Source organism: Ambystoma mexicanum, chromosome 1q, assembly GCF_040938575.1.
Source record: "Ambystoma mexicanum isolate Mex_15411 chromosome 1q, UKY_AmexF1_1, whole genome shotgun sequence".
In the NCBI taxonomy this organism is placed as follows: domain Eukaryota; kingdom Metazoa; phylum Chordata; class Amphibia; order Caudata; family Ambystomatidae; genus Ambystoma; species Ambystoma mexicanum.
This window is the reverse complement of record NC_090922.1, coordinates 856,348,389-856,375,257: the sequence shown is the minus strand read 5'-3', so window position 1 is coordinate 856,375,257 and position 26,869 is coordinate 856,348,389. Positions and strand designations below refer to the sequence as shown.

General features: G+C 42.8%; 1 protein-coding gene across 1 annotated transcript in view; it reads right to left on the bottom strand.

Moving 5' to 3' along the window:
• KCNT2 (potassium sodium-activated channel subfamily T member 2) overlaps positions 1 to 26,869 on the bottom strand; it is a 2,640,974-nt gene that overhangs the window by 631,985 nt on the left and 1,982,120 nt on the right. The gene's annotated exons all lie outside the window — the stretch shown is intronic.

The following is a 26,869-nucleotide window of genomic DNA, read 5'->3' as shown; positions in this document are numbered from 1 at the left end:
TATCTCATTTGCAATTGAATCTCTTAGGGCCATATTCCCAAGAACTGGTTTATAAAGCTTCCACGTCAGTCTACGGGGAAGGGACAGCCTACGAACTAAAAATGCAAGTTTCACGGGTGCGTGATCCAACAGAGATCGAATGGCAATGTTAACCATGGGACTATATGGGACCATGGAAGGGGACACAAGCAGCAGGTCAGTTATTGAGAAGTTTCTATGTGCATGTGAGAAATGCATGTAGACACAGTCACCGGCATGCAATGAACACCAGAGGTCAACCAAATTAATTTCCCTTTGTAGCCTCATGAAAGAAAGAGCATTTCTGAACTCAGTAGCTGAGGGGGGTGAGACTTATCCAAATTAGGGTCAGGCATTAATTTGAAATTGCCCCCCAAGATAAGTTCCCACAAGTAAAAGGGAATTATTTCCTCCCAAAACATCAGCCACAAACATGTACCGTCTCTCATTCGGTGCATAAGGTGATGATAGTGAACAGGTGCCCTAACAGTAAGCTTTTGACCCCTTACAAATCATCCCAGGGATCATATTTCACCTCCTGCTCAATAAAAGGGACATCCTGAGTAAACAGGATCCCAATTCCCCCTTTTGGGTGACTCTGCAATACACATATTTTATTTATTTATTTATTTATGTCTGTATCTAATTAACATTTAAGGGAAAACAATGCATTTGAGGCGCAAACATGCTTACAAAACATTGTAACACTGATTTACCTTTGCAGATGACCAGTGTCTTTAACAATAGGTGAGAGGGTGTGAATATTAGACCAGATGATGCAGGGGAGGTAGAAACATGAACCAAGTACAAGGACAGTAGAGCATGATATAGGAACAGGATAATAGAGGGAGTGCTAAGCATTAGGATGAAGCGTGAGGGATAAGTGCTGATATATTTTGGCTGGCATGGTGAAGTTACATTCAGTGGTTGTAAGTGACTGCACCATCTTTTAGAAGCCACACCAAGTAGTAGTTAGTTGTTGCAGAGAAAAGTTTTATAATTCTTAGTAAGCGCGAGATAATTATATTTTGTGTATTAAAGTAAGTACCTATATTTTAGTGGTCAGAGAAACTATTTTTTGCAAGTTAATATGGAGCAAATAACCTATATTAGATATTCTTGAGGCAACAGATTGCATTCAGTGTCCCAACTGAATGTATTTAATTTCAGTGGCCACATCGAATACCCCTAGTAAAATAAGAGAAAAGTTCAAATAGGATTTGGTTGCAGAATGGGATTATATTCAATGGCTGTAAGTGACTGTGTCATATTTTGTGGTCAGACCAATTACTAGTTTGTAGTTGCAGAGAATAAATGTCATATCATTCTTGGTAGGTAATAAGAAGTGTTGTTAAGTGAAAATGATGTATATTTCTTGGAAGACAGGATGAGATTATATTCCGTTTCTATAAATAATGGTACCATGATTTACTGGCCAGATCCCATACTAGTTCATAGTTGCACAGAAAAAAGAGCTCATTGAGAGTGCAGTGGGAAGACCGCCATCATTCTGCCAATGATAACTCCTGTGATCAGTTGATGGAGAATAGCAGAGTACCGCTGGAGCATGACATTTGTGTCACAGCTTCAGTATTGCAGCGTAAATCAGGATGGCCGAACTGAGTCTGACAGCGGACATACTATCACAAATGATGAAGCCTGCCACTGTAAGTGACGTTAAACACCTTCTGGCATTGGTCAGACTGCTGGCGGAAGTGACGTCAAACACCTTCCAATGTGGGTTAGACCGCCAATGAAAGTGACATCATCCAAAAGCGTAAGATCAATAGGAAAGCAAGTAAAAACCCGGCAACAAGTAACACAACCACACAGGTTAAAACCAATACAACAGTGGGTGGGGTGGGGGGTGATCGAAGGTCCTGAAAGCATGTCTACTGAACACAAGCTCTCTATGTAAACATGTGCAAAGTGTGAACGATTTTATCATCAAGGAGGAACTAGACATTATTTTTCTTACAGAGACCTGGCTTCAAGACCCAATCGGCCCTGTGTGTGCTATAGCTGTACCAGAAGGGTACACTATACATGATAAGAACAGAGTTACCTGGGCAGGGGATGGAGTGGCAGTGATAGTTTGAGCCTCCATACACCTGTTTGCAGCTACCATCTCATGTGCACAATGTGAGACATTGCACTTGAAATTCCCCCCCACAAAAATCAACTTTATCAACATCATAGTCGTATATAGACTTCCCTCCCTTAATTCAGATTTTACGAACTAAACCAACAGCTCAATAATTTGAAGTCCACCAATGTAGCAACATTGCTCGTGGGCGATTTCAACAGATGGCGAGGGAACTCGACAGACAAGGAAGCCCTCTACCTGGAGAAAACGTTGAATAACATTGACTTTAAAGTCATAAACAAGGAAGCCACAACAGCTAAGGGGAACCAGCTAGACTGGGTCATAGCACAAAACCTGGAGGTACAGGCAGTCGAGTCATCGCCATGCATCTGGTTGGACCACTTTAGAGTCATCCTTGAGATAAAAATGAGCCATTCTCACAAAACAAAACATCAGTAGTCAAGAAGAAATCCTAAGTAGAAATTTTTACGAACATAGGGCCAGCACAATGGGAACAGTGCATGAAAAAGATACATGAGAATTTTCAGGAGGGTGACTCTTGGGAAGAAATATTACTGAAATACTCGAACGCGATACAGGAGCTAGTGGAGCAGCATGCACCCCTAGAATCAGAGTTGGTAAGAAAGAACAGTAACCATCAGAAATGGTTTCACAGTGAGTTAACTAAACTCAAGAAAGAGAAACGAAGTATGGAAAGCAAGTGGCTTAAACATCCCACACAAGCCAACAAAGAACAATGCAAGTGCACCGAAAAAACGTTATAAAAATTAAATTAGGGAGGCCAAGAAAAATTACCATAATGAGCAAATTACATCAGCATCCAATTCTACCAGCAAACTATTCGATATTCTAAAATCTATTGAGAATCCTTAAGCCCTGTCTGCCACTTTCGCCCCAACTCAGGAAGACTGTGAGAACGTGCAAAAGGCATTCGCTCTCAAAATACAGAGATACCATAATAACAGCCAGGGAAACCCCAATAGAGTGATACCTACACCCATTGGGGAACACCGTCGGCGGTAAGTAGTTAACTTTCAGGTCCCTCCTATCTCGGAAGAAGAGATGGATAACATGCTTGCAGCAATGAAGCCTACCTCATGTGCTGGGAACCTAATCCCCCCGAGAATAATACCGGACAATAAGGAGATCTTTACACCAGTATTAACTAAAATAGCAAATGCTTCCTTTAGAGAAGGTATTGTGCCCAAGAGCATTAAAGCAGTCACCATCATGCCCCCCGTAAAAAAGACAGGGTTAGATCCCAAGGATCCAGGGAATTTGCGTCCAATTACTAACTGCAATTCCCTGTTGAAAGTCTTGGATAAAAGAGCAACTGCACAACTACAGAAGCATGTGGAAGCCAACCTTATACTGTGTGAGCAACAATCTGGCTTTCGAACCACACACAGTATGGAGACAGCCATGTTGGACCTGCAGACCCACACGCTTAGTGTAAAGGATAAAGGTAAGACAGGGCTCCTAATGCTCCTGGTTCTGAGCGTGGCATTTGATCTAGTAGACCATCAATTGCTCCAATTAGTCCTGGAAAAAGTGGTTGACTGCTCCAAGGAAGCATCCGCATGGCGGGTATCCTTGCTTGCCGATAGAGAGGCAAAAATACACTGGAGGGGAAATTCTCCAAGGCAGCAACCATAAGGTACGGGGTCCCTCTAGGGGCTAGTTTATCTCCCTTCCTGTTTAACCTGTACATGAGATGTCTTTGCGAGGTACTGGACGTTTTTGGAGCATTTTTCACAAACTACGCTGTAGATACCCAGTTGGTGCTCGTGCTGGGTGGCGACTATCTGGAGGATAGCGCCAAAATCTTGGCACTTTATAACATCATCGAGAATTGGATGGAGAGCAACTGGATGTGCCTTAATGGCAAAAAAACGGAGATGATGATTATCGGCACCCGTCAAGCCCGAGCCAAATTAGGGCCCAATTATGAGGCCTTCTCCATCAAGGACACCGTATACAGTTGTTAGGGCAAGTGAAAAATCTTGGACTTGTCATGGATGCCTCTATGGGAGCAGAGGCGCAGGTTCATCACCTGCATAAGAACAACTCTTACCATCTCTGCCTACTTAGTTCCATTTGACTCTTTTTGAGGGAGAAGAGCAGTGCCACGATCGCAAGGGCTACTCTGTCCTGTTTAGATTATGGAAACTCACTCATGCTCAAGAACTGCCTTGAGAAATGCCAGGTCATGGAGAACAATGCAGTTAGAATAATTAGATGAAAGAGGAAAAGTAAACACATCTTGATGAACAGTATAGCATTGCACTGGCTGAAGATTGAAGATAGGATTGCATTCAAATCCCTAACTCTGGTCCATAGGTGCCTGTATGGTATGAAACCTGAATATCTAAAGAAAAAGATCTTACTATACCTCCCCAATCGATCTCTGAGATCAGAGGCACAAAGCAGGATCACAGTAGCACCACACAGATGAGCAACCAGTACGGGCAGGGCCTTCCCCGTACTGGCAGCTAAGGAATGGAACAACCTACCTCTAGCCCTCAGACTGGAGCCCAGTTATCTGGCTTTCAGAAAGAGCCTAAAAAACATACATATTTAAATAAAGGATCTCCCACACTAGGATGATGAGCTACTTCAGGTCAGGTTGTGAAAAGTCTTTTATGCAGTACCCCTATTTTACGTTATGCACCCTGATGCCTGTGGGCTTTCCGCGCTTTGCAAGCACATAAATAAAAAAGAAATAAATAACATAAATCCACCTTTTGGCGTTGGTCAGATCACTACTGGATGTCGGCTGCCACACCTGCTGATACAAATCTCCAGAAAAAGCTCCCTGGAAAGTAGTGATATAGCTCATCACAGCTGCAGAGTGGAAAGCTATGAAAGGCAAAGGACCCCATACAAAGACAATCCTAGATATCAAGCACGGCATGTGCAATAGCTCCACGTTTTACAGACACAAATCTGCATTTATTGGTGGACCATATGATACCAGTGGAGGCATGACTTCTCAGTGCAGATATAAATACATCACGTGGCAGTGAAAGAAGGGAAATGTGTATGGCACTGGTTAATGCAGTGTCCACCATGCAACGGGAAAAGAAAGACCTACGTAAGTGATGGAATAACCTCAAGCGTGCCATGTGCAAAGAAGTGTCAAAGGCCCAGGAAGCCAAAGACAGCACTGGCGAGGGACGAACTGACATGATTGCATGCACCATCCGTGTGCAGAGGTTGCTCCCACTGATGGAATTGGAAAGTGTTACAAGCATAGAGGAGTGACATGATACAGGTGTGTGAGGGAGCCACAAATCCAGATTTACAGAACCAAACCATGCACTCACATGTATGCACATCAACAAACATATTACACAGCCACGTTAGTGGCTGTGTAGTTATGGTTAAGTTGCTAATCCCATAGGAAGAGCACTTTTTAGGCAGCTTATAACTTCGCTCTCCCTGGACGAATCCTCACCAAACTTTGCAATAAAAGTATATGGTGCACTCTGCATTTCTATGCAACGTTTGGTGAGGTTTGGTCCAGGGGGATAAAAGTTACAGGGGGGGTCCCAAAATTTTTTTTTTTCCCATAGACTGAATGGGGGAAAACTTTGCGCATGCCTACAGCCCAAACCGCTGGATGGATTTTCACCAAATTTGTGGCAGGAGCAGCGGCTTGGTCCCGAAAGCGTACTTTTGTAAATTTGGTGAAAATCCGTCCTGTAGTTTTGTTTAAAACGGTCAAAAAGTAGGTCTCAAAAAATGTGTGATATCTATGTCCGCTCCGCGGACACACTTCCCTGTTCGCTCCGCGGGCAAGATATTGATTGGCTAATTGTCGCATCATGTCCGCGGACATGTGACGCGTTCGGTGATTGGATGGTGAAGAGCATGAACTGCGTCAGATTGTTCCGATGCGCTCGCCATCTTGGATCTGTGTTTTGGTGTCCGGAGACATCATTTCAAAAACATATTTAAAAACACAACATTGCACTTGTTAAACTTATCAAATACTGTGTGGGGAGGTAAGGGTTGATGAGGATGGGATGGGATATGGCAGCAAGAAGCAAAAAAACTAGTGTTTTTTTTGTCACGAAAGTCATATGGTACATTTGGAGGTGTTCCACAATATAATGAGCGTACAGTACAGGCGAAGGACTAATGTGTCTGTGTTAAAATGTATTTAAAATAATAATGGAGTCAGACTGCCGCCCCCTGCAGTGTCTGATGCAAAGAGTGGCCCTGCACGTGTATGAGAATAACAGTTCTCATGGCGTCGGTGAGGAAAGTTTTTGCAAAGTGAGAATGTATTTAGATTCTGAGTGAAGGTCACCAGCTTTGAATTTTTGGATGCGAGGTAAGGAAACCCACACATGGGACACACAGTATAAGGTTCAATTGTTTTTTGACCTTGAGAGAAAGGGAGCATTCCGTAAGGAATGCAATGAGAGGAGGTTTGGAATAATGAACATTTGATAAGGTTATGCAATCCAAAAGTGGGTAAGGAACATGTAAATTCAGTTTATGTGGAATCGTTGGTGCGAACGCAGTGAGCGTTACGGTCTGAGTCACGCCAAGAGAATGGAAATGGTGAATATAATGCAAGTTTGATTTTCGACTATTGTATACCGGAACGAGCATTAACTTATTATTATCTGAACATTATTTTTGGGTTACATTCTATTTGTCTGTTCTGTGTGGCTTATTGCAATGAAACGCAAGTACAATCTTTGTGTGTAGTTGTCTTTTTTACGTGTTTATGGGGAGTTCAGCATCGAGGTGCATGTAGACCATCACTAGTTTCACCCAGGTTCAATGCTAATATTTCATTAAAATGTCATGTATGACCATATCAAATTGTGCATCAGTTTCCATGTTGTTTTCTCTTTGTTGAGATTGTTTGATTTGTGTGCTAATCATTAGTTTAAACTCTATGCTGAATTAAAAAGTCAATAGATACATTGTAATAAAGTTCGGGTATTGAGACACATTTTCTGTTATGTTTTTGAAACAGATACATTCTGCCTTTCTGCGATTGTCATAGATTCTAGATGCCAACTGAAGGGTGCTTTAATCGGCAGCTGCACATAGTTGTCAACACCTGGATCACAGTGACTGTTTTTTGGGACGATCGCCCATGGCCCATGTGCCCGTACGCTGTACTAGCGATTAGGATTAACATAACATCCTTTATGGTCGTCTAGGCCCAAGTTGATGCAGAAGCCCTGGAATTCACTGTGCGACCCAAGCGGTTCTTTTATCGAAAAAGAACACCTGTGTACGCAAAAAGAACAACGTGTGCCTCACGATAAACATTTTGGATCACGAGCGAAGAAACTAATTTGCAATTTGATTAAATATGGCAATAGTCGGATGTTCTCGGAGCGTTTATTGCGAAATAAAAGTACTTTACAAATTGTACAGTGTTATTTGTTTTCTTTTAACGTACGGTTTAATATTCTGAATTGTGACGTGCTGTGTTGTTAGTCGATGTGTGTTGATTTTCGGGTTCTGCGTCACGTGATGTAGGTGATTATGGGCGCGTTTGGCTACGCTGAAGAGGAACGTCACAGAAAAAGGTGTAGAATATCACTAGGGTTGGTGATGTGAGGGTCAGGGGCAGAGCATATGATTTAGTGACGTCAGGGCAGTTTACCTTAGGCAGATGCAGCAATGGATAAGAATAGCACAAGATGGACGCGCCCAGCTGCCAGATTTCGTATGTTTTTAAAAGAGGAAAAGTGAGGTAAGGTGAATTGGAAATGTTTGTGATAGATCAACCTATGTATAAAAATACATGGCCGAACCCTCGGGACAATAATATTTTCTGAGCATTGCACTTGTGAAACTTATGAAATATGTCTGGGGAGGTGAGGGGTGATGACGATGGGTGGGATATTTCTGACGTGATTTCGAATGAGTTTATAAAGTTTGGTGGGATTTTGTGCAGAGCTTAAATGACGATTGTATGTGCATTCATTTGACAGTTTTGAAAAAGTAAAACATGGGTGGATTTCCAGCAAACTTGCGTAAGGCGCATTGGCAAGGATCTAAAAGCATGGTTTTGCAAATGTGGCAGTTTTTTTATTATTTCACAAGTGTCATAATGTAGTTAAAAAAAATAGCGGTATAGCTTTAGTGACTGAGGGGTAGCCTGTGACCATGGGCAGTGGCCAGATTGTCCGGGTCATGGAATAAGGTCATGATCTGGACAATCTGGCTACTGGCCATGACCAGGAGGGACAAAAGATAGGATTAAAGTGGCCATGTCCACCTGGGACTGGCTTTGTGGTAAAGTTATTCAAAATTAGGATAGATTTGGAAGGGAAGAAAAATGTGCTCGTGGTAATATGGTCACAGTGTTCTCTTTTTGCCTTCTGCAGGCTGCCATGGAAAGCGAAGAGGGGCCCTGTATGGAACCCTCACCTTCCCTTTCCATGGTGGCCGTCTTGGAAAAGGATTTTTCTTCCTAAACCGGAACGCCACAGGCATCCCGGTGTAGGATGAAAAATCCTCTTTTTTAGTACCCCGGGTTCCTGCTTTGGGAACCTAGACTGCTAATGGCCTTCATCCCCCATTTTAGGGGGTGGAATGGGGGGATAATGGTCCAGAGACCTCGTTATCCACCCTTGCTTTGCTTGGGCTGATAACTTGGGCTGCTGGGCCAGTATCCAATGTTCCAGTCCCTGGAACGGAGGATGAACGCCCCAATATTTCCATTAGGATAACACAAAATGCAAATGGAAATGTTGGAAAATCTTATTGAGTCTACGTACTTTACTCAGAAATATAAAGTAGATGGAGTCTATGCGGTTTTTTTTTAAGTTCTATTTTTTAACTGTGAAAGGTGGCTCCTAAAGGAACATTTATTTTGTTTTTGGATGGATTTATTTTGGCAGGAGAGCTTAGAACGAAAGGTGGGGAGGCAAATGAGGCAAACACTAATATGGAGGGGCAGGTGGACAGGGGAAAATGTTGCGCGTGTGTTATTTCTAAGGTAGGGGGCAGTGTATCTCATGCTCCTTGATTACAGCAGTGGTGGTGTCTCTTGGGGAGGAGGGATGGCCATTTTAAGATAAATAGCAGTTTTGCTAAAAATATGTACTGTGTTCTAGATTGTTAATGGATGAGTAGGAATAGGTGTTGGAGCTGTGCAAGGGAAATTTTGAAGTTGACAGTTCCTAGATCAGTAGAAAATGCAGTGTCAAACTTTCCGCGAAGCACAGATCTTATTGTGAAGTGTGTACGGGTTCTCGGATACATCATCATGCTGCGTGCCCGCATATGGTCGTATGGCACTCTCTGGAAGGACTGAAATGAAGTCAGATGTTCGTAGATATTATGGTTAAGTTACACTAATAAAAGCCTATGAAATTCAATGAAAAAACTTTGTTAAGGGGACGTTATGGTTAAGTTGGAATAATAAAAAACCTATGAAATTCTGTAAAAAAACTTTGTTAAAGGGACGTTATGGTTAAGTTGCGCTACTAAAAACCTATGAAATTCAGTAAAAAAAACTTTGTTAAAGGGACGTTATGGTTTCAAGTAAAACCGAAAACCCCCTGAAATTCGCCAGTTATGGTAAACTAAGCAACCATAACTCGATGACATCACAAATGCGCAATACAAATAAAATAAATACAAATACATTTTCTACTCCTCCTACTCCTGCTGCTGACTCACACTCTGATGCAGCCCTCTTTAACCTGCATCTTTCTATCTCCAACACACTGGACATCCTTGACCCTTTCATGAGAATCCGCCGTCTGATGTCTACCTCCAAGTGCAACTCTTGGTATGACTCCGACCTTGCTGCCCTGAAACGTAAGTGCAGGGTGGCTGAGAGGAAGTGGAGGGCTTCGGGGGCATCCTCTGACAAACTGGCCTGCATCCTGCTCCAAAGGCAATACAAACTCTCGGTCCTGTCAAATAAGAGAGTCCACATCCAAGCCCATGTCTTTGTGGTCTCTAACAATACAGCTGAACCCTTTACAATCTGCAAGGAGCTGGCCATTCCTTCTGCAGTCTCCACCTCTGTTGTTCTCACTCAGGCACTCTGTAGGCTCCGGCTTCTCATCACCACTAAAACTCAGGACATCCTGTCGACGCTCTCCTCTCCATCTACTTCTCTCTGCCCCACTCTGGCCGCCTCTCTCTCTCCTCCACCTTTCTTCTCTTTCCCTCTGATAACACCTGATGATCTTTCTAGACACGTCCGATCTATGAAAGTGTTGTCCAAACAGGTGCTTCCCTGCTCCTCCAGAACCATCAGAGACCACATTGACACCCTCGCTCCAGCCGTGGCCGATTTCTGCAATATCTCTTTTGCCAATGGATATTTCCCTTCCCTCCTCAAGCACTTTCTTGTGCACCCTTCGTCAAAAAGCCTTCTGACCATCCTACCTGTCTGGCAAACTATCGCCCGATATCTATCACTCTTTTCCTGTGCAAACCTCTAGAAAATCTGGCCATCTCTCAGCTTACTCTCCATACAGAATCTGTTGGTTGTCTCCATGACCATCAGGAAACTGCTCTCCTGAATGGCTGTGATGATCTTCTCTCTAATCTCAATTCCAGCTTTCCTTCTCTCCTCATTCTCCTTGACCTTTCCTCTGCTTTCGATAGGGTCAATCATGCGATTCTGATTCAACTCTGTGAAAACCTCAGCATCACGGATCAGGCCCTGGAGTGGCTGACCTCCTTTCTCCTGGACTGACCCTCCTAGGTCGAACTTGGGCCCTTTCAATCTGCCACCTCGCTTTCCACATGTGGTGTTCCCCAGGGTTTTACCCTCTCACCCTGGCTCCTCAATGTCTTGTTGGCCCCTTTGGCCCACCTGATCTCTACCTACCTTCTCCTCTAACTATCAGTTTTATGCGGATGACACTCAGCTCTCTTTCAGGCTCCCCTGTGCCTCCTCTCCTCTCCTCTCTTGCTCATTCCTGACTTTCTATCCACCTTTCAAGATTGTTGCTCCACCAATGATCTCTACCTTAATGCCAGTAAGACAGAGATCCTTCTCATTGGGACCCCTGCTCCCTCTTTCCCTCTCTCACTCTGGCCGCCCTCCCTGGGCCCTCTTACTTCACCTTCCTGCGAGGCAAGAACCTTGGTGTCATCTTCAACTCCACGCTCTCCTTCTCTACTCACATCACAGACCTTGCCAAGAAGGCACACTACCAGATGCACTTCCTCAGACGTATTCTTCCTTTTCTCGCTTTCCCCCAGAAGCTCACTGTCTCGATAGTCCTGGTTCTCTCTAGGCTGAACTATTGCAACATCCTCTTTCTAAAGATGCCTTCCTCTACTCTCTATCCTCTGCAACTAATCCACAACAGGACTGCAAGACTTATCCTTAGCATCAATCCCAGGGACGGTATCTCTCCAGCATTGAAATCTCTCCACTGGCTCCCGGTGGCCGCAAGGATCAAGTTTAAGGCTCTCTGTATCATCTCAAAGGGTATCTGGGGCCGGGGCCCCCACAACATCTAACTCTCGCAGCTACCTCCAACTCTCTGAGGGTCAGACACTTCTCCAGGCAGAAAGTGGGGGGGATAGATCTCTCTCCTCTGCAGGTGCCTCCCTCTGGAACGGCCTCCATGCCACTCTCAAACTTCAGACGGATCACCTGAAGTGCTGGAAACAGCTCAAGACCATCCTTTCCACCTCTGCTTTCTCTCTCTCCCTCCCCCGCTGATCTACCGGTCTGCCACTTCGACTAGTCACTTGTCTACCCCCTGAGTCTCACTGGATACTGGGCCTCTCTATGATCAATCTCCCCTGCACTGCCTCTGGGTTTATTGTGCATTTGGGTGTCTGTAACTGCAATCTCTATAGTACCATGCCTCCCTGCACTTACCCAGAGTCGTGCAGCCCTGACTGCACCTGTTCAGAGCATTGTGTCCTGTTTCACTTCCCCCTTACCTCTCCCTGGCACTTCCCCCTTCCCTTCCTCCTTGCTCTCTGCATTGTCACACTTGCACAATCTGAATGTCACAAGGCCTAGTAAGATCATTTGTCTTGTCCTCCCTCTTTCTTCCCTACCTTGTATTATTGCGCCTAGAAATTGTGTACAGGTGTGTTATAAATGACTTATCATATATCATATCAAGACTATCTTACCACTTGAAAGATTCAAGATCAGAATAAAGCACAGCCTTCGATCCTGCAAATAGACACCTCCACCCTAAATAACTTTAATATTCCCCACCCATTAAGTATGCCTTTACATATGAGTGGGGGACTCATATGTTTCTATGTAAATATGTTTATACATGTAAAGTTAGATATTGTGAAATGATGCATGCTAAACGGGCACTAATCATGTTTATGTCAAAGCTCAAATCCCTGCATCTGCATCATTCACTTTCTACTCCCATAAACTGGCGACCTACTCCCGAATTAGCCTCAATCCTTTGTAAAGGCACCTGGCCCTGGTATTGTTTCTATGTTCAACAGGACTAGCTTAAATGGCACCTTAGGCCTTGATAAGTACAATATATACTGCATTGAAGACTACAATACAGAACAATACATCGTATGCTATTCTTATGTTTTTTTAAAAAAAGGAAAAATCAACTACCTTTAAGGTCATGGGATGACAACCAGACATTGTTCCTGTGAGTGAACAAATGGGACATAGCTTTGGGTACAGCTTTCCTAAGAGAGTGAGAGCCACAGTTTCCAGAACCCACTATGACAAGTTGTGTGGTTGTTGCCAGGGAGTCAAACCTGAAACCACTCCTGAGAGAAAGCTTCAGAAGAAGCCTGCATAATTTGAATTTGGCAACCCACAAATGAGGTGGAAATCCAAATGTCTGAAGAGATTAAACCTCTGAATGAACCCCGGGAGCCATTGTGACCCTGAACTCCCATTTATCGAAGATTACCATACTGGCATGAGCTACTTAGTATGGAGTAAGCCACTAAACCAAAGAAAGTTCCGATGAGACCCCTGCCTGTAACTGCAACCTGAATTTCTGCCTGTTATCAATAGTATTAGAGCTCTCATCACCAAGTAGTAGAACTCTCTCCCAAACATGTTACAAGACCTTGAGAACCCTTGCCCACAGGAAGCCTAGCTGACTTATCTGTCTGAGGACCTGACATGCAGAAGCGGGAGCAACAGACACCAAGCACCGGCAGCTGAGGCCTGCAGATGCTAATGATTAAGAAACTAGAAATCAAGTAGACAAAGAAACTGAATGTAGCACTGCAATCAGTATGAGTGCCAGACGTCCAGTCTCTTCTGCACACTGTCATCACCTTTCCACACCAGAGATGCACCTGCAATAAATGGGACAACTGCACCAAAGCTGAGCTCTAGCAATTCTTCCCATTCTTCTTAGCTCACTGGGAACAGAAACCAGTGTCTTTAGCCTGCATTTTAACTGACTCTTAAATATAACCAACCAAGAATGTCCTTACAGACTTCCCTTATCAGGGAAAGACATCTGAACAGTCCCAAATCAAGGTCTTAGCTCTGTCATTGACCTCATCTTTAATATTATGTCCTATACCCGCCATTGGTGGGCACGCAACTTCAGGACCAGTATCCTTCTCTGCTAATCAGAACACTGCCCATCGCTCCCCATATTTCTTATGAGACATACATTTAGGGTTGAGGGAAAAAAAGATCCCACAGTACCTCTGGGGCACCCTAAAATAAGTCAGTGATCCTAAGACCTGTGTTGTCCTTGTACATGGTGGCTAACAGTACCTGGCAGGGTACTTAAGCATTTCTGAAATTGAATTACCTACCTAATATGCATCATCATTTTACCTGCCCCTGATGCAATATAAGGTATATATTCAAATGTGTTTGTGTGGACATCCCTTTAATGATTTAATGTGTTTTTTAGAGAGCACACCATTTTCCCAAAGCTCACATGGTGCTAGGAAAAAGTATACAATTGTGACATTGTACATACAATTAGGCACATAAATAAGAAAACGACAATACAGAAATATAATCCTATTGAAAAGTCTGGTAACATCTGACTGGACTGGAAGAGTGGAAGAGTGGTTCAAATGTACAGTGAGTCCAAAGCATGTGTCTACAAAGGACATGTGCTGGCCTGTCCTCTCCTACTTACTAAACAACCATAAGATTCCTGTGCAATTGCCTAACCATGGTGGCATGCTTTTTGGTGGCGGCACTTAGAACGTAGTACATGCTAGCCACTTTTAATCATTAGACATGGGGGACGTTGTTAAAGAAATTGACCATCAGGAGGAGGACCACCAGTGGCTCATTAGAGAATAATATGGTTGGATTCGCAATGCAGAGTCCTAGGAGGAAGTATCTGTCATGCTGTGAGCACATGGAGTCCTCCCACATCGTTAGAGAGGATGGCCCACGTTTGCACCAAGAGACTGGGGAAGTGAGGTTGGGGTTAGGAAAGGGGGCGAGTATCTGAGATCTAATCAGGGAAATACAGTGATCACTCACTCCAGGGGAACCTCCATTCATGACATATCAGCTGCTGCAACCCATGCTCTCTGCTCTTCTCTGGCTCCATTTCTCCACCATGTTGCGACTGTTTCCTGCTCTTCTGCACCAGGGCTCCCGGAGATCCACTGCATGCCAGAACCCTCCAGAGGAAGCGCAACATGCCCCGGCTTGTCTCCTCTCTCCAGCTACCATGAATAATCCCACTGCTCTGATGCCATTGCCTCCTCGTGTTTGCCTTCTTATACACCTCTGACTTACACCTCTCCCTCCAATAGGAAACTGAAACAATGCACCGCTGTGAGATGCATACTTCGTATTGCTGTTTTAACCTATATTCTGTCCTCATCAGGCTACTGATAAGAGCCTGCCTTATCTGCTCGACCAGAGCTACCACAAGGTGAGCCTAGGACAGCTTAAGGGTTGCGTGATTGGGATGGTAGCTCCATGCGCTAAACGTCAGCTTGCGGTTTCCTCCTCACACGATGCATGTGTGCACAGCGTAGATCATCCCAGGTTACATGCATGAGCATGGGGACGGCCATGCATGCACACATTTGCTCTCATTTCTCCTACAAGAATGGATAAAGATACATTGCAAATAAATAAAGACATCAGTATAGAATGCACTCAAAAGCAGCAATAGCAGGAGTATGTAACTCAGTCCAGGTGAGCCAGAGTGGGAATCAGTTTAGTGCCGTGAATGGAATCATTTGAGCAAAGCCGCTCTCAGAGCAAGGATTTCTACTCCTAAATCAGTGTTAGATACGGTTGACTCTTTCTTGAACCCTGATAAACCGGTCAGCGCCTTCATTTGTGAAAGCTTATATTTCAGGTGATGTTGCTTTCCGTTCCAACATTTCAACTTACGGGATAAATCACCACTTCGCTGCCAGAGAGGAATATCACATTCAGAAGGGCTCTTTATTCGTTCCTTACTGATGGGCAGGGCTCACATTTAAGCTCCAAGCATTGGCCAACACGGGCTTGCAAGGCTGCACAATCAAAATAAGGAGGCCCTTCACCGATACATTGGAGGAGCAGGTATTTACACAAACATGCCGTTTCTATACACATGCCACAACACTGTTTAATATATTATGTATTGCCTTTTTGAACTAGGATAAGGGTGTGGTGATTATTTTTGCTTATTAGGCTATGCTAGTTCCCCTAAGCCCGTCAGGTTACTTTGATGTTGTTTTCTATTTTATTTCCTTAGGCTTGGATCAAGCTCACTGCACCAGACACATTTCTCTGCAAAAAAATGTAACAAGTTCTATGTATGTATCTATAACTGTTTCCCAAAATGAGCCCCAGTCCCCCAGATGGAGGTGACATCTATTGCTGTGAAACTTTGTCCATCTTCACCATCACTCAACATGCTTAGCATACATGGAGCAACAAGAAACTCTATTAAAACATTTACGATTGAGGCATTTTGATATAGTGTACACTGCCAACTGAGTCACTTCTAGGTGATCCCAAGTAAATATATAGAGAAAATAATGAACAGTGGGGGGGTCACACGATTCGCCCAGGATCACACAATTTGGCGAAGACTGGATTTTCTCCAAGATATCCCTGTAGCCTGGCTTGCAAAGTGCAGAACCTGCACGAGATATCAGCCTGACATTGTATACAAAATCTTCATGAACCCGTATAAAGAAAAATGAAGACGAGCCAATCTCAAGAAGGGCCGCTATGTGGGATGTGTGCTCTTTTCCAAAGTAATGTCTAAGTTAGTCAAGGGAAAACACTAATATCAGTATGCCTCACTTAAGGCACACCCCTCATCCTCTTTCCACCAGCTTGCACCTGCTTGAAGGTTGGATGATACCACACCTAAAGTTTGGTCTGTGGCATCAGAGCTACCTGCATTTCGCTAGTTCAAATCCAGCAGTAGGGTGCACTTAACCTTTCATAAATTCAGTACCGTTCAAATTAGGGTAATACTACCTGCTATTACATTGCTTAGAGCTGAAAGCATCTAGCATGAAGTGCTATGACCAAAGTGTAATTATATTTCATAAAACAAACTATTACCATCACAGACCTGAACTCTGTCCCTGCACAAAATAACCCATTTGGTGCCCATCCTGTGCATCTCTCAAAAGAAATCAGGAGCTAATCTTGTGTAGGTCTTGGCCAAGCTTCAACCTGTTTTATTCAGCCTGGCTGTTTCTGTCAGCGTACTTGAGTGGTCGTAATACAATCAGAGTTTGGGGGTAGAGCCTCGGCAGTACGTGGATTTAGTGACTTCACTGCTCCCCACCCGTCCAAATATCCATGCTCCTGACTATTTCTTAAGAGTTAATGCTTTCAGGTAGAATTGGGCCCTTACAAGTTCATGGATCTGGCATGCCTGTTCCAGCTTATTCTGAGAAGCTATGTGGAGTGGTTGGTCATGCAAGACGTGCAAGAGAAAACCTGTGAAATGTATGCCATGATGCTTGTCACTAGTTGCAAGCACCATGTGTGTTCGAAGGAAAGCACCCCACATAATGGAGCCTGAGAAAACAATCCTTGGATTATCCTACATCAGGACTGGATGTGTGGCATATCATTTTTTTCACTAAAGTCTTGGGGTGAAAGCCATCTAAGAAGAAGACAGAAACTTGATCTTCCAGTGCAACAAAGTGTTCCAGGGGAGGTTTTAGAGGTCTCTGATGGTGACACTCTGAAGGGTGTTGGTGATCTCGACTACAACTTTCCTGGTAAAACCCCTGGAGTGGTGCTGAGATTCTACTCGGCAGGTGATGTCTGATAGCTTCTTAGTGAGTAATCCACATCCCAAAAGGAAAATGGGTCACTTGAGAACGAGCTCCTCCATTGCTGGTTTAGCTCAAAATGACCAGCAGCATTATTAAGTGAAGGGTGGGCATCTGGGCCGACGTGTCCATTTCTGCCCTGTGCCCATGTTAGGGAGAATTCTCATTTTATGGCTAATTTCCCTTGCCTAGTGAGTCCCCCAGCAGCTTTGCTGGACTTCTGGAGTTTATTTCTTTCACTTGGTAAGAGTGTGAGCTTTTCCCCGCTCCTTTTTCCCCTAAAGTCTATTCTCATTGTCTTCCCTTTCTGACTGCATTCATCAACAAATCTCTTTCGTATGCTGTCGTACCTACAGACTTCAATCAAGCAATCATACTTCTGATTCTGAAGAAGTCATCTCTTGACTCTTCTCTTCCTGCAAGCCTTCAGCCTTGTTCGCTCTTGCCTTTTCTTTCCAATATCTTGCAGCATTTTGTCTATTCTCAAAGCTCCTCCTACCTTGATCACCACTCTCTGCTCCCAGTGCACCAGTCCCCCTCATTCTACTGGAACAACCCATTCTGTGTCTCAAACTCCTCTGCTTGCCATTCTAAACTCTCATCTGTTCTAATTCTCCTGTATCATTTATCGGGCTTCGGCATGGCTGATAATCCCACGCTTCTTCAGACTCTTTCTTCCAAGGGATTTTCAGGAACTGTCCTATAAATGTTTAAATCCTATCTGGCTGGCCATTCACTTTCTGTTTGCTGGGTAGGTAAACGTTCCCCAACCTTTTCACTACTCTAAGGGGTTCCCAAGGGCTCTATTCATGGTCCTCTACTCTTCTCTCTATACACCAATCAACTATCTTCTGTTGTCTCCTTTTTTGTACTCTCCTCTAACTTTTAAGATGATGATTCGCAAATCTGTGATTCTTCCTCTTCTTTTTCTCATTCACTCTCTTCTACCATCATTGTGTTTATCCGCTGTCCAATTCTGGAGGTATGCTAACTTCATACACGTCAAAACCTCGTAAACCAAAATCCTTTTCTTTTCTGTGTCTTCCCTTCCTTCTCCCTGTATCTTCTTTCCCCTTCCAATCTTGCCCTTGCTAACTTCGCCCACAATCTCGGTATGTAGTTTGATTCTTCTCTTTCCTTTGATAGCCACATCTCTAGCACAGCCAGTTCCTACCTCTATCACCTCCATACCATTCACAAAGTCCAATCTTTTCTTTCCTTTCACAACATCAAAGTTCTAATTTCTATCTTGGTACTTTCGAGTTGTGTTTATTCTTATACTATACTTATTGGACTCAATTCTTAACTCACTATTTTTGTACTCTATGTTGCCTCACATCTCAGTACATCAATTGTTCCCTCTCTCAACTCCTTGTGTTGGCTACCTTTTGAATCTCATTTACTATTTTACTTTCTTTGTATTGTATTACACGGCATGCACAGTCATGTACTCCCTACCTGTTCTCTCTGGTTTCTGTGTTTGTTCCATTCCATTCTTTTCCTTCCCAAACCCAGTTCTGGTACACTTTTGATCAGTCGTTCAAAATACTAGCTCCCAGGCACAGGAGATCCATTACCCCTGAAATCTGTGCTTCCCCCTTCTATGTACATTTTCCGATCAAAACAAAAAAAAAATGACCTTGCTTCCTCCTCTCATAAACTTTGCATTGTTAAATTTGTATTTCAACTTATTATGTGAAAGCGCTTTAGCAATTACTAAACATTCAAATACACCATGTAAACTCTCAGATACCTGAGGGTCGGGTGTGCAGAAATAAATGCAAAAATTAATAAATAAATACATAAATAAATAAACATCGAAATATAAAGAGCCAGCAGTCCCTTAAAAAAAAAAACACAATCACAACCATCTAATATGTTATATTATGGAATTTGTTTTCGACAAGAACATACCAATGGTATGGAGTCAGAGCACAACTGACAGGTACCCTGCATAGCCAATGGAGATATTGAGGACACACCGAATGGATCAAGGCATGCCAAAAGATCTTGCAAATCTTTGTCAGTCTACTGTACTACCTCTAGAAAACTGAAAAAACAGTATCGGACATGGCTAAAATATTAGAAAGGGGAAAATATTGGAAAGGAGCCCGGAGAATCGCCTTGTGGCAACAAACTGTTAAGACACTTTGGTCCCACAACACGCATAATATATGGGCTTTACTTGGGGAAGCTAAGGGCTGTAGACAACAATCTATGATTAATCCCAGTAATGCTTCGGAATGGAAGCAATTTTTGGGTAATCGGAATGCCCCAGTAAATAATATGAGGGTTGTGCAATGCAACATCAAGCCGCTGAATCTGCCCCTTGAAGTAACTGTAGTAGCTATTTTAACTAAAATAACGGCACATACATCTTCTCATGGACCAGGTCCTAATTTCTTAGCCAATGTGATTTTGAAAAAGAATCCATATTTTTGGGCCTGTCTGTTAAAAATACTCTTTGACAAAGTGCTCAGGAGTGGTCATATCCCTTACTCATGGCAAACGGTTATTCTTGTACCTGTTTACAAAAGAGGACTAAAAACTGATCCCTGTAATTATCGTTTATTGTCACTCTTAGACTCTACATGGAAATTATGTGCCTCATTTGTATTACAAGAACTACAAAACTGAGTAGAAAGGAAGGGGATCTTAGACAGATTTCAGAGTGGCTTCAGGACTGGTTATGTTATAACCTGTTGATCATGGATGCACTCTTCCACAAAGCTTTACAGCCTAACAGTTCCCCCTCTAAGTATTATTTTTTTCGACTTCAAAGTGGCATTCCATATGGTCAACAGAGATTTACTCTGGCGCAAACAGCAAAATATGGGCTGTCCACAGGGTCTTGTGTACTACCTGAAGCTTCTACATTGTAACACCACAGCTAGCCTGAAACTTGATAGTCAAGGTACCATGGCCTCGCCTGTTGTGCAAAATCGGGGGGTAAAGCAGGGCTGTGTGACAGCACTCCTGCTCTACAACCTGTTTGTAGCGGATATTCCCCAATGTCTGCTGCCAGTACACAATTGTTCTCCTAAAGTGAGTTCCACTAAGTGTTTAGTATTAGCATACGCGGACGATCTGGTTTTGCTTGACCACACTTTTAGTGGTCTACAGAGATCTGTGCATGCTCTTTGGCTCTATGCTGCCAATAACACACTCTCAATTAACAGTGCTAAAACCCAGATTATGGTCTTTACGAGGAAAATGTTAGCTCGTCCTTGTATGTTTGTGAATGCCCTTGAGTTGAAATATACATTAGTATACAAATACTTGGGCGTTGAATTTGATAATAAAGGCAACTACCATAGTTGTGTACAAACACGCAAGATAAAAGCCGCACAATTAACTGCAATGATCTATCAATTTATTAAGAAACGGAGTGGGTAATCTATTTGGGGTGCCAGTCAGTTGTACATTCAATGCATTATTCCCGCAGTAATCTATGGCCTAGAAGCTCTTGCTAATATTGACCTAAAATGGCTCCAAATAGTAGAGGGTAAGTTCTGGAGGAAAATCCTTGGGTTGCCCCAATATATCCCCATGGCACGCCAACATCTAGAATTGGGCCTTCTCTCATTAAAAGCTCTGGTTTTGAAAAGGAGAGCCAAATTATATATTAATGCTCTCAATTCGCCTGTGAATAAATTATTGGAAAGTGTGGGAGAGGGCATACGCAGGGATAGCATGAACTCTGCACTTAAAAGAAACATGGATGCACTATTTATGGATATTGCTTGGACCCCCAGATGGGGGGATAAACTTGTGAATATGAAATATAACATGGGCAAAAGGCTGGATTTGTGGGATTGGCAGCGTCATTTTGAGCACCTTGCACGATTGAAAAAATATAAATGTGTGCATTATATGCTTTATACCTTTAAGAGTCCTCAGAAATACATGAATCTCTGCCCCTCTTTGAACCTTAGGAAGTTTATACTCCATTTTAGGATTGACCATTTACCTGTACGTGCTACTAGAGGCAGAGAGCTCTGGATCTCTAAGGAGGATCGCTTCTGCAGATTGTGCAAAAACAGAAAGATCTGTGAAACCGCGAAGCATGTGCTCACGGAATGTCCGCCGCTTCATGATATCTACATAAAACACTATGGGAAATTTGCCCACGATCTGGATTTATCAAAGACTGGGACTTTTGGTATCAATGTATTAATACACTTAGCATGGGAATACAGCTTGCATTATATAGGGTCTGGTTGGCAACTGAGATTGAGGCACACTACTGGAAATTAGACACTTGAATTGAATGAATTAACAATGGAAAGTAATATATTTACGAATGAAAGGAAAAAGAGGATCCAAAGTGGGAACCCTCCCGTCCCTTTCACACTATCTATAATCCACCAAATGGGTGGTAATTAGTCATAAATGTTGATTCATACAAGTTAATTATCTGAATTCTCTGAGAGCAGTTAACAGAAAATGAATTCACAAAGAATGTTCTAGAAACACAGACTGTGTAAACATTACAAGTATTTTAATCATATATAAACCATAAATGTGATAGGGAGCAAAAACAAATTTCTCAAGTCCGACACAATGTAGCTTTACGTGTTTCAAGGAAAGCTCCTCTTCATCAGAATCCTATATTGAACTATGTTGGCACTCAGTGACACATATTTCTCCTGTGCCAAGAGGCAATCCCATAAAATACTTGTCATTTTTACACAGTCTGTTTCTAGACTATTCTTTGTGAATTAATTTTCCGTGAACTGCTCTCTGAGAATTCAGATAATTGTATGAATCAACATTTATGACTAATTACCACCTATTTGGTGGAGATTGGGCCTCTTTACAATCTTTGCGGAATGGGTTAACGGGTGCCGCTAATGGAGGCGGACCCATTAAACCCATTCCGCAAGATTACGAGGTTCCCTTGCGGGACCCGGTAAGGACACCTGGTAAAACCAGGCATCCTTACCGGGTCCCGCGAGGGGACCAGGGAGCTAACAACGGGCCGGTCGTAATCAGCCCGTTGTTAGCTCCCTGCACCCATTCCCATTGAGCCCTATGGGGGCACAAATGGGAATGGGGAAGGTCCGGGTTCCCTGTAGGGGGAATTATCAGCCCCTCCAAACTCGGAATGGCCCAGTATTTCCCCATTCAGGGAACCCGGACCCGGTTTTGGTGGCAGCCATGCCCTTATTAAGGGCATGGCTACCGCAAAAGCCGTAATGAGGCCATAGTGTGCAAGGGACGGGAGGGTCCCCACTTTGGATCCTCTTTTTCCTTTCATTTGTATATTGGGACCTTGTGCCAAGGTCCTTTTTTTCCTCCCTTGCACCTTTCAAATTTGAAGCCACCTTGCCTGGACGTATCTACTATATCTAGCTTGTTATGATATATGGTGTGCACCTTCTACCTTATCTTCTCTGAAGTAATATATTTACACCAATACTTTTTGAATTATTATGGGGAGCACTGACCAGCTAAGTGGAATTGTATGTGTATTCAACATAACTAAAGTGACTTATGGGAAACTAACTCTGGGCTAGTATATAAACCATGTAAATAGATTTTGGTAGACCACGAGATGATATAGAAGTATTGTGAGGGATGATTCCTCCCTTTTGATTGGATATCTGGATTGAGCGAAATGTAATTTTTACATAGTGGAAATATAATTAATTTCCCATCTGGAAAAGTGTTTTAACAGGAGATTATGATTTTTTATGCATTAGATTGCTTATCTGATGGTTTAAGTTTGTAATGCAATTGTGGTTAAAAATTGTTAAACTGTCAAATTGCATGTATTATTTTTGTATGTAAGCGTGTATATATAAGTGTGATATTTGATTCTAAGTTGTTTTATTCTGATTTAATTATGTGAAAAGTTTTTCCTTGTTAAAAATTATAACACATTAAATTAAATGAATAAATAATGACAATAAGGTCGTGCGGGCGATTGCATGAAAATCCATGTTGCAAATCTCAGTCCTGAGGCTGATAGAGAAAGGGAGCTTGGAAGGTAATAACTCATACCTAAAAGGCAGTATATCTTTTTATTGTCCAACCACTTCATTGGTGGTTTAGGACTAACAAACAATACAACATTTAAATGTGTATGGTTATAATTGAACAAGTTTAGCAAGGATGCTCCTCTTACCCGGCCCCCCACGTAATGTCAAACCAATACACGTTCTTTGAAACCCTATTCCAACTATCCCATTTAATTGGAGCCCAGAGGTGGAGTTGGCTGGTGCTGAATACGCTGTAATACCATGGCTATGTGAAGAGCAAAGAGTGCCCTGGGTTGCTCACAGCACATGGGACAACTTATTCATTGACAGGATGTCCCTAAATCTATTTAGCCCCAATATTTTGGATGGTGAGACCCACTTGCTCCAAGATATAACAATGCACAATTTCAGTGCTAGAATCAAACACAAGACCAATTTATGTTGCGCTGAACTCGCCCTCTATTCTGCTCAATATGTACCCCTCAGATAGACAGCATCGTATCCTCTGGCAGGTACTCAACTGTTATTTTCTTATGACGAGTGCACATACAATCAGAAATCTCTCTTTTCCCAGCATCCCTGCCAATCATGTGAATACAGGTCTTTCTGTTCATAGCCAGCATTTGTCTGACTTATTCAGTAACAAGTATGGAGCATGGCAAAAAAATAATGTCAACTTTGCAACTTGCTCAATTGGGTAGGCCCTTGCAGACCTGTGCACGATAACTCTCACCGCTAGGCTTCCATTTCAATCGATGCTCCTAGATCCCACTCCAAAGTCCTAATGTACGCACCACCAATCCCACAAACCTTGTTGTCCTCAAGTACTGGGGAAAGGTGTGAGATCAGAGATGGGTGTGGACCCTTTTAAGATTTTCTAAAAAAAGCCTTAGTTACTTACGTTCATCATTTCTTTACTGAGCCCTGAACAACACTCCTTAACTTAAAATAACGGATTATACAGCAGTCTTTAATGTTTTTCCCAGGCCATACGCAATCTTTCAAGACTCAAGACTGAAAGGGATTAATAACTCCATACAAACAACATGTCCTGTAGTTTGTTCAACACCATCCCACTGGTTGAAATCTAGTGAATGAACCACCACCCATCACATGGTTGAAATGTGGATTATTAAACAAAACCTTAAAGAAAGAGTGGCACTTTGTTATCAGATATCTCCACTTTTCCAAGTAACCACAGTAAAACTTGTGAAGAGATTGAGAGCTCTTTCTCCCCGGGACAGGGCGAGTTGAGTCCACGTATGCACACAAAATATTGTTGTGTATGTGTGGGCCTACTGCCTCTCCATCTCCCACCTCATCCATTCAGTGACTACCCAAACATAGGTAACCTGGGAGTATTAAAGGAGATGGACAACCCAGCCCTCCGTTCATCTTGGATGATACAAGGGAAGTCTTCCCCCATTTAAGCCTCTTTCTATCACAGACATATTCAAATATTTTATATTCATTCTTAACTATTCGTGCCATTCTCTCCAGCCAGAAATACTAATAGGTACTGTCAATTTGTTAGATCATTCAGGGTGCATTTTGGAAGAGCTGGGCATTTGTATTTTATTTTAATGTAGACATGCTATACACCGAAATGCTGTACAATAGAAACAATACATAAAAACGATGTGGTGAAACCAGTCAAATTAACACGAGGGAAGAAAATGAGCTTAAAACCTTTTCTAAACAGAGAATAAGAAGAAAGTGAGTGCAGGGCCAGCAGAGGCGTGTTCCAATGGAGGGGGTCTAAGAGAGTGAAAGAACAAAAACGGCATTAGGTGCGGGGGGGTACAGCGTGGGACAGAGAGAAGAAAGAGAGACTGGGAACACAATGAGTGAGAGGGAGAATAGAAGGAAAATAGTGAGGAGAGATAGGGAGGAGAAAGATTATGCAAATATTTGAAGACTAGATATAGAAAGTTGAACTTCAGTCTGATGTGAAAACTGAGCCAGTGTAGAGAAGGGAGGGAAGTGGGGATAGAATCACGTGAAGACAGTGAAACCAGGAAATGAATACACAAATTGTAGATAGAATAGAGTGGGGATACGTGGGAAACAGGAAGAACAAAGAACAGAGAAGAGCAGTAAAAAAGTCAAGAGAATATCAAAGAAGAAATGAAGAGTTTAGTAGCATTAAAGGTGAGAAAGGGATGAGCTTTACAAATGTTACAGTGATGGGCTCTACAGGACCAAGAAAGAGCAGAAATATGAGAAGAAAAGGAAAAAGAAAAGTCAAACTGAACACCAAGATTGTGAGCAGTAGAAACAATAGGCAGGCGTGAAGGAGGAAAAGAAATAGAAGCTGATGGAATAAGGGGAATAATTGAGAAGGCCGGAAAAAAATTAAATCTCAGTTTTAGACAAGTTGACTACCAGATAGCGTTACACCATCCAAGGATGGATGGCTGATAGACAGGTGGAGTTACTCGCATAGATCTGGGGAGAGAAGGAAGAAAAGGATAGAAAGAGTTGGGTGTCGTCGGCATTGAAATGCTGAGAAATACCAAAAGATGAGATAATAGCAATAGGTTGAGTACAGAGAGAAAAGAGAAGACGCTCAAGTACTGAGCCTTGGGGAACCCCGTGGGAGAGAGGAAGAGAGGAAGAGAAGAGGAGACATTATCCACCCAAGAAACTGAGTAGGTGTAGTCAGTCAAGTACAATTTAAGTTAGGTGAGTGCCGGACTGGGGAAACCCAGAGAGGATAGAAGGAAAGAGTGATCCACAGTGTCAAAAGCTTCCCATAGAACCAGGAGAATAAGAAGAGAAGAATGTTTAGCATCCCTGGTAATCAACCCTGATTTAAGGAAAATAGCGGTAACAGAAGGAGAAAACAGAATCCGCATTACCTGAAAAGAGGCAGGTGAGCTACTACCTAGATATATTATCGCCACGAAAAATAGTGCAGGGGTAGATTACCTCCCCTTATTTATGGCCTTCAAGGAAAGAAAAAATATCTGGGGTTATCTTTAAAAAAAACTTTCTTTATTCACTTTTTTAAAAATACAACAAACAATACAACTAACAATCCTGTCTTAATGGCCCCCCCAACCCACCCGCCTAACTTGTCGAGACTGTGCGTAGCAATCAGGATTGTCTTACATATTCAATTACTGAATATACCAAGAAATGTCCCGTGCTTCACAGAGAGGAGGAGGTTAAAGAAATACTTGATGCAGGAAAAACAAAACAGAAATCTACAATTCCCTGTACATGTTGGGGGCACACTCATGTTGCGTCCCACTCTTCTCTGTTCATCTGAGTTCTAAAGGGAGCCCGCTAGTCTAGTGATCTTCCTCCCACCGGGAGAGACATCACATATTGGGTTTCCCTCTTCTCGCACATGCTCACGCTGTTTAGCCATTCGTGGAAGCAGGGGGCATAAGTTTACCCCAAGCTCTGGTGCTCAGGGATCTCGTCACAACAGATACCATTGCAACTAACTTCATGACAACCTTTGATTCATGTTCAACCAAAGCTAGTAGCCATAGTTCAGGGGTGTAGTGCATCTGAGTATCCTCCATCTGAGATAGTGCCATCTCTATTT